Source organism: Triturus cristatus, chromosome 4_2 (genome assembly GCF_964204655.1).
Source record: "Triturus cristatus chromosome 4_2, aTriCri1.1, whole genome shotgun sequence".
NCBI classification, from domain to species: Eukaryota; Metazoa; Chordata; class Amphibia; order Caudata; family Salamandridae; genus Triturus; species Triturus cristatus.
This window is the reverse complement of record NC_140586.1, coordinates 331977581-331991183: the sequence shown is the minus strand read 5'-3', so window position 1 is coordinate 331991183 and position 13603 is coordinate 331977581. Positions and strand designations below refer to the sequence as shown.

The 13603-nt window shown below is 36.8% G+C and overlaps 1 protein-coding gene across 3 annotated transcripts in view; it reads right to left on the bottom strand.

Annotated features, from left to right (window-relative positions):
• LOC146833819 (dimethylaniline monooxygenase [N-oxide-forming] 2-like) overlaps nt 1-13603 on the bottom strand; it is a 230324-nt gene that overhangs the window by 76805 nt on the left and 139916 nt on the right. The gene's annotated exons all lie outside the window — the stretch shown is intronic.

The window sequence follows — 13603 nt, the reverse complement described above, 5'->3', positions numbered from 1 at the left end:
CAGTAGTAAATGTGCTTTGAAATTGCCAATCAAATTCTGTTTTCTGCTTAGAAGCACACCATGAGGCTGTGTGCGTACAGGAATTGTGGCCAGAGATGTAATTTGTGTTGCAGTTGTTCTGTAAAACATGCACTTGCAGGAAAGGGACAGCTTGTTTTCTTCAAATGTGGTGGTTAGCAGTCAGCAGAAATCACTAAATCGCAAATAAGAGACAAAAGCTAAAACATTTGAAACCAACAGGGTAGATTTTCCTTTCAAAATAGCAAAGGCACAGGTAGTTGCCATATGTTCAAAACTGAAAATAACCCTTAGCACACATGCACTGTTATATACATCCCAGCAGTGTTCATGCAGTTTTGGAAGTCTCTTTGTTCATCTGTCTTGCACCAGACAATACACAGTCTCCAGAAACACACTCTTGGCACACACGCAGCAGCTTCTCCAACACTCCCATGCGTAGTACTCAGCTCTGTGTGATGTTTCAGATAGCAGTGTGTAACGCAAACACATTCAACGTCACCAAGGCCTCATTTTCTTTGATCTAGTCTAATCACTCACCCTATAACACATGGTCATGGTCTCAAGGAGCTTTTAGGACATGTGCTGTTTTCTGCCTCTGTAAATGATAAGGAAAATGTGTCAGGCTGTAACAGTAATTTGGTACTATCCAGGAACACTGTTTTGTGCCTAAAAACACAGCATGAGTTTGTGTGCATAAAGGAATTGTGGGCAGAGATTTAATTTGTGAAGTTGTTGTTCTGAAAGAATTGCAGTCTCAGGAAAGGGGCAGCTTGTGTTATGTGCCTAAAATGACGGCATGAGTCTGTGTGCGCACAGGAATTGTGGGCAGAGATTTAATTTATGAAGTTGTTCAGTAAGAATTGCAGTCCCAGGAAAGGGGCAGCCTGTGTTATGTGCCTAAAATGATGGCATGAGTCTGTGTGCACACAGGAATTGTGGGCAGAGATTTAATTTGTGAAGTTGTTGTTCAGTAAGAATTGCAGTCCCAGGAAAGGGGCAGCCTGTTTTCTTTACTCAAATTATCCCTTAGCACACATGCACTGTTACATACATCCCTGCAGTCTCATGCAGTTCTGGAAGTCTCCTTGCTCCTCTCTCTTGCAACAGAGAATACACAGTCTCCAGAAACAAACTCTTGGCACACACGCAGCAGCTTCTCCAACACTCCCATGCGTAGTACTCAGTTCTGTGTGATGTTTCAGATAGCAGTGTGTAATGCAAACACATACAAACATCATCAAGGCCTCATTTTCTTTGCTCTAGTCTAATCACTCACCCAGGTTGCACATGCTCATGGTATGAATTAGCTGTTAGGAAATGTGCTCTTTTCTGCCTCTCTAAATGATAAGGAAAATGTGTCAGGCTGTAACAGTAATGTGGTACTATCCAGGAACACTGTTTTGTGCCTAAAATCACAGCATGAGTCTGTGTGTATACAGGAATTGTGGGCAGAGATTTAATTTGTGAAGTTGTTGTTCTGAAAGAATTGCAGTCCCAGGAAAGGGGCAGCCTGTGTTATGTGCCTAAAAGGACGGCATGAGTCTGTGTGCGCACAGGAATTGTGGGCAGAGATTTAATTTGTAAAGTTGTTGTTCTGAAACAATTGCAGTCCCAGGAAAGGGGCAGCCTGTTTTCTAAACTCAAATTATCCCTTAGCACACATGCTCTGTTACATACATCCCTGCAGTCTTCATGCAGTTCTGGAAGTCTCCTTGCTCATCTCTCTTGCACCAGAGAATACACAGCCTCCAGAAACACACTCTTGGCACACATGCAGCAGCTTCTCCAACACTCCCATGCATAGTACTCAGCTCTGTGTGATGTTTCAGATAGCAGTGTATAACGCAAACACATAAAAACATCATCAAGGCCTCATTTTCTTTGCTCTAGTCTAATCACTCACCCAGGTTGCAGATGCTCATGGTATGAAATAGCTGTTAGGAAATGTGCTCTTTTCTGTCTCTGTAAACTATAAGGAAAATGTGTCAGGCTGTAACAGCAATTATCACTTGCTCTACCACAGTAGTAAATGTGCATTTAAATTGCCAATCAAACATTGTTTTCTGCCTAGAATCACACCATGAGGCTGTGTGCGCACAGGAATTGTGGGCAGAGATTTAAAGTGTGTTGCAGTTGTTCTGAAAGACTTGCACTTGCAGGAAAGGGGCAGCTTGTTTTTTTCAACTGTGGTGGTTAGCACTCTGCACAAATCAGTAAATCACAAATGAGAGGCAAATGGTAAAACATTTGAAATTCATGAAAAGCTTAAAAAATATTTTAATGAATTATAATTACAAAAAGGATTTTTTTTTAAGTTTCTTGCAGGTATTGCTGAGCAACAGTGAAAAAATAAAAAAATGCCTTTAAGGACAAGAAAGAGGAAAGAAAAGCAACAACAAGTATATCTGGACAAAACTGGGAAAAAAAAAATACGAGGAAAAGCTTCTGATGGAAAAAAGAAAAACTCTACTGGTAAGAAAACTAAAGTTTTCTTTAAAAATATCTTTAACAAAACAGAAAATGGCCAAAATAAATGTAAAACAAACAGTGTTTTATGTACAAAGCAACAACAGAGTCAACAGCAAAAAAAAAAGCTAATGTACAATCAGAAGTAAGTAAAACTGATTTAACACGAAAATTAGATTTTAAAAACATTCGTCGAAAAATGTTTCAGAGAGGAGTGATGTTAAATTTGCTAAAGGATGTGAAAAAATATAAGAAAAAATCAAAATTTATTAAGAAATTTTTTTTTATAGAAAATATTGTAAGTAAGACTTTGGAAATAAAAAGAAAACTTTTTATTCTAATTTTGAATAGGATGCGTAGATTAGATAAATTAGTCAATGCAATGAAGTCACAAAGCAAAAGGAAAAGAGAAGTGAAAAAAAGTAACTTTTGTAAAGTGTTCTTGGGAGAATGGAAGCACAGTTCAAGTACTGAACCATTTTTTAATGAAGAGAGTTATCTTCAAAGTAATAGTTTGTTGCATGCAGTTGACACCAATGGTAGAGCATATGAAGTTAAGGATGGTTGTGTGATGGAAAAAGAGAAAATGGTCCCAAGAAATGAGGAAGAAGTAATGGCTGCGGAGGCTATGGGGAGACGTCCAAAAGCCCCAGTGTACACTTGGAACTGTAGTAGTATTTGTACTGTGCGTCAGGAATCTATTGATAAATTACGTGACTTTCTAAGAGAATATAGTAAAAAGAGTGTAAAACAGAAGATGAAGGTGCTTCAAACACTAGATCCATGCAGAGTGAGAGAGAATACTGGTTTGCAAGGACATTCTCTGGCTTGTCTATCTAGAAAAGTGTGTAACAGTGTTTTTCATCATTTTAGGATGCTGGCTGTTCATCATACTGAAATGAGAAAGTTTGTGAGAACATTGTATTTTGCTAAAAGTCCAGCAGTAAAGTTAAATGAGTTAAATAATGCTCTGTTCCGTGGATCTGTATCAGATGTAGTGAAGGTTACCGATGAGATTCAGTTTTGTTACTTTGGTCCAGAACAAGAAAGTGCAGAAAAGGACACAGTTAATGAGGAAAATGAGGAACAGAATGTAGAACTCATTATTACTAAAGATTTTGAGGATGAAATGACAAAATGTACTATCATCTCTAATGAAAGACCAAATATTACTTGTATTTGTTGCCGCAGAAGCCATTATAAAATTCAAACAAGGAATGTTGATCTGTATAAAAAAAGTGAAAATGAAGATAATTATAAGTGGAAGGATTTTGCAACATATATATTTCTGGAAAATTGTTTTGAATTGGGTGAAGATCAGCGTATTTGTAAATACTGTTATAATAAGTTAGAAGAAAATAGAATGCCGACCAGAGCTGTACATAATAATTTAGAATTGGATGCTATTCCTGCTGAACTTTCTGATTTAAATACATATGAGTCTATACTCATTCAATGTGTTCATCCGTTCCAGACCATAGTACGTATGGAGCCCAAAACTGGTAAATTACCTCCTTCAGATTTACTGAGAGGTTTAAAATGAAGAGTGGTGTATTTGCCATTGGATTTGAAAAAAAATATGGAAACTATTGATGCAGATACTTTGGAAACTGAACCATTAGTTATTCTGGTTAATGGTGAACCTACAAAGAATAAGAAGATTTGGCAGGAGCTGGTAGATGTACGGAAAGTACAAAGAGCAGATTTATATTTGAAAAGGAATAATAAATGGTATGAATCAATTTATATAGATGAAGAAGAAGAAGATTTACAAGAAGACACAGAAACACCAACTGGACAAATTGAAAAAGTGGACAAGTCAAAAGAAGAAGAAATTTATGAACATTTCAGCATACATCCTCTTCATTCAAAAGAAGTTATGGGAGACACTATTGATCTGTTTCAGATGAAGAAAGCAAAAGGAACTCCCGTGAGTGTATGGGAGAAGAGCTTGGAAGCTCGATGTTTTCCCCAGCTGTTTCCTACAGGAAAAGGTGGACGATACGATGAACGCCCAGAACAGATTCCAGCTTCTGAGTATCGGACTACAAGATTATATGCAGAAGATCCAAGATTTCGTCAAAGTATTCCTTATTTGTTCCATCTTTTATTTGAAAGCGACTTGTCTGCACTATCTTATGCAGTAAATCACATTTTAAAAAGTGGAGTACATCTACATAATGTGTCTGCTAAGGATTTTATGGACAAAATGCAGCACCGAGATGATCATTTAGAAACACAATTGATCAATCTGATGGCTTGTCAGCGTGGGACAAATGAATATTGGTACCGACGCCATGGAGAATTAAAATGCATGTTACAGAATTTAGGAACTCCTACATGGTTCGTAACCCTAAGCTGTGCCGAGTACGCTTGGGATGATTTATTGGATTTTCTACGAGAGGCAAATTCAAACATTAAAAACATTGAATACAAGACAGCAGGAGAACTGTGCTCATTGGATCCGGTTAATGTTTGCAGATATTTCAATCATAGATTTGAGGCTATGATGTCTTTCATCTGCAATAAAAAAAATCCACCTCTTGGAGAAGTAGTGGATTTCTTTTGGAGAAAAGAGTACCAAGCAAGAGGTGCTCCTCATATTCATATGCTGTTGTGGATCAAGGATGCCCCAAAATTTGGAACAGATGCTGATGAAGCAGTGTTATCTTTCATTGAAGAATATGCAACATGTGCTATACCTAAAAGCACAGAAGAGAAAAAGTTAAAAGAGCAAGTTTTACGTTTCCAAAGTCATCGGTGTGGAAAATACTGACGACAGAAGTACAAGACCAAAGATAAATTCTACACAAAGTGTCGATTTGGATTTCCTAGACCTGTTCTTTCAAAAGGAAGAGTCAACAGTTTTATGTCAGCTGTGCGACATACTATAACCAGAAAATCTCCCAAAAATACATACAACCTAAGAAGAAAAGAAGAGTCAAAATTTATAAATGACTACAACCCAGTCATTTTAACCATGTGGAATGCTAACATGGATATTCAGTATGTGGCAGACAATTCTATTGCTGTTGCTCGGTATGTCACATCTTACATCACTAAATCTGAGAAAACAGAATTGAAGGAAATGTGGGAAGAGATTTCTCACGAGAAGACTGTCAGTAAGAAGCTGTACAGTTTCAGTTTAAAGATGTTATCGCATCGAGAAATTGGATCCTACGAATGCTCAGATAGGTTATCATCTGCAAGTCTTTACTCGAAATCCAGAAGAATAATTTGGGTCAGTTTAGGCCTTGCAGGAATGCGAAATCGGGTACTAAAATCTGTTGGAGAAATTGAATATTTGGCCGAGAATGACCCAGAAAGTACAGATATTTTGAAAACAAACATTTTGGACACATATTACCCAAAAAGAAGTCATCATCTTGAGAACATGTGTCTCTATGATGTGCTGCAGAACTACATTTTTTCACGGAAAGCCACAGAAGACATCAACAATGGAAAATATAAAGTCATTGGTGAGGAAGGATGTTTGGTGAAGCAAACAAAAGGAAGTTTGATAAATCACAGGAAGCTGAGTTGCGACACTACTGACAAAAAGGAATTTTACTACTTGGCTCTTTTACAGCTGTTTAAACCATGGCGTTCAGAGGACGAACTACTGGGAGAATTTCAAAGCTATGAAGATTCTTTTTATGCTAGCAAAGACAGCATAGAATGCAGTACTTTCACAACTTATGTCCAAATGTTAAATGAAGAAAATGAACAGGAAGCAAAAATTGCAGCTGAAGTAGCTAGAGACAGTTCTCAAGACAGCCAAAGTTCAGGAACACTTAGTCAAGATCCCCTAGGACAACCAATCGTAGAAAATGAAGCTGCAGTAGCCATGACTGAAGTAGAAATGGCTATGAATCAAGCACAGGAAGATTCAATAGACTTACTAAATCTGGAACAACAACTGAATGAAGAACAAAAACAAATTTATGAAGAAGTCACCCAAAAAATTGATCATGGATTACTACATGAAAAAAAACAGTGCTCATGCACATCATTTGAACCAATCAGGATGTATGTGAGTGGACAAGCTGGAACTGGTAAAAGTTTCTTAATAAAAGTCATCAGAAGCTACCTACAGCAAAAAACAGCTTCAAATTTGTCTTGTGTGGTAACTGCTCCAACTGGGTTAGCAGCCTATAACATAAAAGGAATTACCTTACATCGCTTGCTAATGTTACCAGTGGAGCATGAGAACAAAATAGAATACCACAAGCTAACTGGAGAAGCATGCTTCGAAGTTTCAAGAGTGTTGAAGAAGATGCAAGTTCTCATTATTGATGAGGTGAGCATGGTATCAAACTTAATGCTTGCCTTTGTGCATTTAAGAATGCAACAAATTCTTAAGAGAGACTATGACGTGTTATTTGGAGGTAAACACGTCATAGTTTTTGGAGATCTTTTACAGCTCACTCCAGTTAAAGGACAACCCGTGTTTAATACTGTCACACATGAAGATACAAAGAAGTCATTAGGAAGCATTGGTAATGCGAATATTTGGTCGTTCTTTGAGTACAAAGAACTCACTACCAATATGAGACAAGCAAACGATGAAGATTATGCAAGTATTCTGAAAGATATCAGAATTGGACTACTCACAGAAGTTGGCAAAAAAGCTTTACAGAGTAGGATGCTACCTAATTTATTTCCAAATGAAGAAATAGTTGCAGAGAAAATATACAAGAACATTGCTGAAAAAAATACTGTAATCTGCTTAATGCCAACACTACGTGAGTGCTCAATATTCAATGAGGAACTTTTGAAATTGGAAAAGGAAGAGATTAAGAAAATGGAAGCAGAGGACAAAATTCAGCATGAAAGAATTACTATTACATTAACAGGCAAACTGAAAAATAAATTGGATTCACTAGAGAAGAACATTTCCAAAACAGCTGGATTAGAAAAAAATCTATATGTTTGCATGAATTGTCGAGTGATTTTTAGGAGAAATTTGGATGTAGAAAAAGGTTTAGTGAATGGAGCTATGGGAAGAGTTGTGGGTTTTATTAATTACCAGAAAAAAGATGGAATTGAATGTTTAAAAATAAAATTTGATCAGATAGAAGAAGTTAAAGACATTTGTCGTTGTTCAGTTCGTTTCATGCTTGTGAAAGACTTATATGTGCGTAGAAAGCAGTTTCCATTTTCTCTAGCATATGCTGTAACTATTCACAAGTCTCAAGGATTGACTGTAGATAGTGCTTTTGTAAACATTGGTTCTACTGTGTTCAAAGAAGGTATGGCATATGTTGCTCTGTCACGAGTAAAAACATTATCTGGTTTATTTATGATAGACTTTGATGACTCAAAAGTTAGTGCTGATACAAACTGTGTAAAGGAGTATAATAGATTAAGAAGAACCTATGCTCCTCATTTAGGTCAGTATCCTGTGATTGAAAAACATGTTGTTTCTCGGAAAAGGAGATTTGAAAATATCTGTAATGTGGATGAACAGAACAAAAAAAAAAGGACAGTGATGTGATAGCAAGGAAAAAGAAAAAGGACAGTGTTGAAGAGGTTGTTGGTTGCCATTTTGAAAATAGCTCTGGTGTCAACTGCTATGCAAATGTAGTGCTGAATGTTGTATTTTATCTTGAAAAGTTGCAAGAACAGATAATAGTAAATCATGGAAAAAGATTGTGTTCTCTGCTGAGTCTCCTTTATGAGAAGCTGAGTAATGATAAAACTAAAATAGAAAGTGCTTCTGATGTTAGAAATCTTTTAGATGTATGTTCTGGATCTACACAGTTTAAAGAAAATGTCCAGCAAGATGCACAGGAATTCTTAATATATATACTGAGCGTACTTGAAGATGAAGGAGTAGAAGTAGAAAACTTATTTGGTGTCTCTTATAAATGGGAACATTTGTGTGAAAACTGTATGAACACATGCAGCACTAATGTTGATTCAGAAAGGTTCATATTTTTACCATTACCACAAAGTAAATCAGTGACTTTTAGTAAATTAGTTAAAGATGCCAATCACAACATGGAATGTTCTGAATGTAAATCTGACATGTTTTCCACGTTATTTTTACAGAAATATGGTCAGTATGTAATTTTAATGATGCAACGTTGTAGAGCTGATGGTTCAAAATTGGATACTTTAATAAAGAAGTTTATAGGACAACAATTATCAATTTCTGGAAAAACTTTTGTTACAGTTGCAATAATTTTTCATGAAGGACCTACTGTAACTTCTGGACATTACACAGTTTATCTTAAATGTGAAAAAGGCTGGACACTGTGTAATGATTCCCAATTGATTTTCAAGCAACGTTTGCCTTATGATTTACCCAATTCTTACTTAATTTTTCTGAAACCTAAATTTTTAAAAGTAAAAACTGCATCTGAAGAAAGCATTTTTTGTAATTTTAAAGGATTATAATTGAAGATATCACTTAAAAAGGATTTTGAAATTACTATTTGGCCTAAAGGAAAAGTAATAAAAACAATTATGGACTCCTTTGACAGAAATTATTTTGGCATGTGTGCTTTTGCGACAAGGTTTAAAGACGGTTTATCTATACAATTTTTATTCATCTAGAAAAGTATTTGTAATAGATATGTAATATTTCTAAAAAGGTATATTTCAGTGAGGATAGTTTTGGGGCTTTTTTTAAACAATCTTTCAGATTGTTTTTTTTTTGCCCGCTGTTAAATGATGAATACAATTGTTTTCACTATTTTAAGTGAAAATTAAAAAATTCTGAAAACAGCAAAAAAAGGGCAAAAAATTGCTTTGTTAAATATGTAAAAACATGTAATGCTTTTTAAAATTTATGATTGAATATTAATACTTTTTTCTTTTTTTGCAGAACTAGAAAGAAAAATAAAAAAAAGAAAATCTGTTCCCTTGCAAATTACTAAAATTTTTTTTTTCAAAATAAGTTATTTTTTTAAAAAAATAAGTGAAAAATATTTGTATTTCTCAATCCTCCCTTTTCATGCTTCCATTTCTTCACCTCTCTTTGTACATTCATTTTTTTTTTTTTTTTTAAAACATCCTAGGGTGCGCGCAGGGTGCGCGCACCCCCCCCCAAAAAAAAAAAAAGAAAATCCCCCAAAAAATTTTGGGGGTTTAGTTTTTAAGTGGCTCTTAAAAGAGCCCTTGAGTTAATGTGGGGAACAGGAAGAGAAAAACGAAAAAAAAGGAAAAACATCTATGGCCTACTGCACTCATGCGCATCAAATTTTCTCTGAATGAGATCAAGACTGGTCTCACCCACAGAAATAAGTCGACCGCAATCAGTGCAGCGTGTGGACAACCTCGCCAAACAAGGTGGTCCAACAAGAGGTGTAGAAAAAGGTGAAGGCACCATCGCAGTAGAAGTGCTAGCCTGAGCTGCCGAAGATGTGCTCGGCTGAGCTGCTGCAGATGTCGTCGGCTGAGCAGGTGGAGGGTTTGCTCCAGAAGCTCGACGAAAAGTCACCGGATGCATTTCGTCAACATGCCTCAACATAGTGTGAATGCTAAAAGAATACTTCTTGTTAGGATTCCCACGTGACAAGACTTTTTGACAAAGTACACAAGTAACTTTCGGTGCATTCACCTTTTTTTGTCCCTCTGGGAAAGTAAAAAACTGCCATATAAAGCTGTCTTTCTGCTTCCTGTTCCTCTGCCTCTCAAGAGTGTCCTGGTCACTGTCTGAAGATGGTTGCTGTTCAGCCTTTGTCTCTCAACAAGAGAATAGCTCCTTCTCCAATGGAATCAGAACTAATAATGAGAGGAGTAGGTGTGGTTTGGGAAGAATCTGGAACTGAAAGTACTTCAAACCAATCAAAAGTGATGGTTCATGATCACATGACTTGCCATGAGGGGATTGGGTGTGGTGTTGAAACAATCAGAAACTGAAAGTAATGAAAACCAATTAGAAGTGTTGTTTTATTAAGCACATAACCCGAGGTGCGCGCACTGTGCAAGCTCCGAGCGCGCACCTTGTGATTACGCATGCGCGAACGCGTAGGAGCGCAAGCGCATACGTCATATGCGCGTACGTAACGCGCATGCGGAGCACACGCGTATACGCGAACGTAAACGCGCGTAATTTAAGCGTATGCGGAAGTGAACCGCGTGGAGCGCGTACGACGCACGCACGCATGCGTACGTATGCACGCATGCGTACTGGGTGCGCGCTCCCAGCGCGCACTAAAACGTATGTATGCGTACGTAAATAACGTACGACGGTATTCATAAAAAACTTACGAAAACGTACGAGGTGCGCGCTCTGAGCGCGCACCCCAAGAATTTATAAAAAAAAAAAAAAGTGGAGAAAAATTAATAGAAAAAATTAAATATACTGTTCAACTTTATCCTAATTGAAAGTAAAAAAAAAATAAAAAAAATAAAAGGATACAGATAATATATAAATGAATACATAGGATTTTTTTTTTTAATTTATATAATTTAATAATTCAAAAATTAGCATTTAAAAAACCATACAAATTCACTGAAAAAACCATAGGTTTCACACACGTTATAGTTAGGAATTAGCATTTAAAAAACCTTGCAAATTCACTTAAAAAACCATAGGTTTCACACACGTTATAGTTAGCTGGACATTTCTCTCGTAAAAAACCATTAAAATTCCCCCGTTATAGTTAGTACAGCTAACTATAACTTGCGCGACCGCAATCCACTGCTGATGACGTCACATTACATCACTCATGACATGGTCAGTGACATCACTCATGACATCACTGATGACATCTCAAATGACATCACTGATGATGTCACTGTTGAAGACATCAATGTGATAAATTACCACATCTTCTCACACTCTTATAAAACCTTTGAAATACCAACTGAAAATTACACAGTTCCATTGTCAAATCCATAAATAATGCAATACTAATAACTGCATACCCAAAAATTTACTTTTAGGTCTTCATTCACCTCCACACACTCACCTGTACAGTCACTCATAGTTACATTCAGACCATAAAAAAGTGATCATATGAATTTATACATACAACTATATAGACACTCACAAACTAACAATCATCCATAGAGGTACTCTCACACCTAGACATTCATACAAATAATCACACTGCCATTTACTCACCTATGCAGTTATACACACTCAAGTTCACTCACTCACAAAAATAGTATCATATTCTTATGCTCTATTAGAATCATTGACACAAGTACATATTCATCCATACAGTCACTGTCACAATCACACACTCTCACATCTAGCCACTTATATACTCTTACACACATATATAATGCCTTTTTCATATTTAGTTAGTCACAAATATACCACTGAGATATACATTCAAACCATAACACACCCATACATACACTCACTCAACCATACAGTCCTTCAGAGATGCACTTTAAATAACATCCAGTCATAGAATCACACACTCACTCATCTATACACACTCACACACACTTTACCCACACAAACACGCAGGAACTCATACAGATACTGAGACAAGCAATCAATAATCCATATAGACACTTCTAAGGCTATTCACAAAACCATGCCACCACTCATACACCAACACACAGACACATACAAAACATTTATACAGTTTATGCACTAGTCTGAAGTAAGATGCAGTTAAAGGACTCACTTGTCGAGTCAGTTACGCAACACAGAAAATCATCCCTTTACACACTTGTACACCCACTCATTCTTTAACAGGCCTTTCCCTATATTTATAAAAAATGTTGCAAATTAAATATTCACTGGGTGACATCAGCAGTGACGTCATCAGTGATGTCATTTGAGATGTCATCAGTGATGTCATGAGTGATGTCACTGACCATGTCATGAGTGATGTAATATGTGATGTCATCAGCAGTGGATTGCGGTCGCGCAAGTTATACTTAGCTGTACTAACTATAACGGGGGAATTTCAATGGTTTTTTACGAGAGAAATGTCCAGCTAACTATAACGTGTGTGAAACCTATGGTTTTTTAAGTGAATATATATATGTATATATATATATATATATATATGTATATATATATATATATATATATACTCACTGAAAAAACCATAGGTTTCGCACATGTTATAGTTAGCTGGACATTTCACTCGTAAAAACTATAACATGTGTGAAACCTATGGTCTTTTCAGTGAATATGCAAGGTTTTTTAAATGCTAATTCCTAACTATAACGTGTGTGAAACCTATGGTTTTTTTAGTGGATTTGTAAGGTTTTATAAATGCTAATTTATGTATGTATTATTATATTTTTTATATATTTCTTTTACAATAAGCTACCTATGTATATAGTTATAGATTCACTGTATCCTGTAATATGGAATGGCTCAGCTCTTTTTTTTTGAATTTGGATAAAGTTGAACAGCATAGTTAATATCGTCTATAGACTTATAAACAGTTTAAAATGTTTTTTTTTTTAAGGGTTTTTCATGGTGCGCGCACCGTGCATGCACCGTGTGCGCACCTGCAATTTTTTTTATTAAACAAAATGGATGTTTTTGATTTACGAGGTCCTTTAGGGACCCCCTGAGAAGGTCTAGGGGGTCAGGGACTCTCTACCCTGCTCCCTTTTCACATTCTCCACTTGTGTTTTTAGCTCTCTTCTGCCTATAGAACTCAAACTGGTGGCTGGGGGGTGCGTGCACCCCGCAATTTTTTGAAAAAAAATAAAATGTTTTTATCACCCTTCGGGGTCCTTCAGGGGGGTCAGGAACTCTCTACCCTGCCCCCTTTTCACGTTCTCCACCTTTCTTTTTCACTGTCACACACAAAATGGCGTCCGACACTTCCTGATTTCGACCGATTGGAATGTTGACTGACATCTAACCACCAATCAGAATTACGCTCGCGGACATTTGGTGCGCGCACGGTGTGCACACGGTGCGCGCATATAGATATTTATGTACTTTTACATATATGCAAAAGGCACATGCCTGACCTGAGGACTACCTCTTTGCCAAATTTCAAGTAATTCTGTAGAGCCGTTCGGCTGTAACTTCGACTAAAGGTCCTATGGGAAAATGCATGGGGAAAACACGTTTTGGGACCCCCCTTTTTACTCAGCCCCCGCTTGACGAATCACCCCAAGACTTTCAGGGTAGGAGCTGAGCGGAGCGCCCCATTAGTTTTGAAAATTTCACGAA